General features: G+C 46.3%; 1 pseudogene; it reads right to left on the bottom strand.

The window, feature by feature from the left end:
• Positions 1 to 488: 488 nt before the first annotated feature.
• On the bottom strand, positions 489 to 1,267 carry LOC102814581 (annotated as a pseudogene).
• Between the last annotated feature and the right edge of the window lie 448 nt (positions 1,268 to 1,715).

Here is a 1,715-nt window from a genome sequence, read left to right as displayed (position 1 = left end):
AACCTTGGGAGGAGAGATTATGGGAGAGTACACTAGAACAAAAAGTCTTAAAATTATGATTCGGAGTTTGAAGGGGGAAAAGCCTACCATATTAAGCATCTTACAGACCAAATCATCCATCACCCCCTCCTTTCCTTACAAGGTCAAGCTGCTGCTGATTATATTCCAAGGAGAGAGGACTTAGAAAGTAAAAGAGAGAGACAGAAAGAGGGACAAAGTTAAAAGAATCAAGGGAGACACAGACAGTGTAGTAAAGGAAAAAAAGAACAAAAGTTCAGGTAGATTTGGGTATGAGAATCATCTTACTGACTTTAAGAGCCATCTTTCCTCCTCTCACCCTATTATCCCCCAAACTTCTGCCTCCACATCCAAATCTCTGAATTTTAACTCCACCCAAGTAGTAGAGTTAGAATAAGGCTAATATATCAGGGGGTGATCTAAGATGCCATCTTACCAATTCAGGTACCCCCTCATCCTGCACCAGAATGTCAGGGCTTGAGTCGTAGCCAGGAGCAAATTAGGGTGAGAATAGACAGGATTGAGGACACAAGGCCACAAAGCCCCACAATACCAGGGCCGCAGCGCCAAAGGCCAAGTTTGTCCAGTGAGATGAAGAGATCACAGGTATTTCTGACTACATCCAGCAGGAGCAGGGGATGATCCTCAAAGGACACGAGCCAGGAGTAGGACTCGCAGCCGAAGCTTCAGTGCCAGTTGGGGAAGACCTCCTCCTGGAGTCCCTGGTCCCACAGGACCCCCAGTTTCAATTCCTTCTGGGACTCCTCCCCAAAAACCCTTCAGTCTCTGGCTACAAGTTGAAGACTCTTGTTCCATCAGTAGGAGAATCTCATAGGCATCCCGGCTCAAATTCATGATGAGAGAAAAGAGATAGTACCTGAATGAATGCTGGGCCCACTTCTCCTGATCCACGCGGGGAGCCAGTCCAGACTTTCCAGCCCATAGGACATTGTCACAGGCAAAGCACAAGGCTCTATTGAGGTGACTAACTGTGATGCAGAATCTCAGGACAACGTCTGAAAGGTGCACTGCTCTTTGGTTGATTCAAGGGCATCTGCTGAGTTACCGAGGCGTAGAAGCTTTCTTCCAAGACTCAAATGACTCTCCAGTTGTCTAATCTGTTTCTGTAACGCAGGACTGGCCCCATGTCTCTCCAGTGCATGCCCAAGAAGACAGCAAGCATACTGAGCAACCCTAACAGCCGTTCCGGGGTCTGGCTCTGAGCACCAAAGCGGACCCAGGTGTCCATGACAGCGGCAACCCCGGCCTCCTCCACCCCGCTCCCACCCCACTTCCCGCCCCTCCTAGACCACTTTTTGCAGGTTTTGTGTTAACTCCAATGTTATATCTATTTTGTTTGATTGTTCCTATAGCACTTTTCTGAGTTCTTCCTTATTCTCTTAGACCTTTCTGTGGAACACTTCGATATACCACAATTTCATTCTGCTGAATTCTTTTTCAGGTCATTCCAAAGCCACTCCTCCCATTTCTCACACCAATGCAATTTCTAGCTTTTCATCTTGATCATTTGTTTGAGCTACTCTGTCTTATTTCTGCACATGAGCAGAAATGTTATGCTGCTTTTTAGGCATTGTGGTGTTGTTATATTTGTCTTACTTAGATGAATGTATTCTGGTGTATTCTTAAGCACTCTACAATTGCCTCCTGGTTGGTGTGTTCAGGAGATGGAATTCTCT

Source organism: Chrysochloris asiatica, unplaced genomic scaffold, assembly GCF_000296735.1.
Source record: "Chrysochloris asiatica unplaced genomic scaffold, ChrAsi1.0 scaffold00513, whole genome shotgun sequence".
Taxonomy (NCBI): domain Eukaryota; kingdom Metazoa; phylum Chordata; class Mammalia; order Afrosoricida; family Chrysochloridae; genus Chrysochloris; species Chrysochloris asiatica.
The sequence above is the reverse complement of the archived record's forward strand: the minus strand, read 5'-3'. Positions and strand labels throughout refer to the sequence as shown.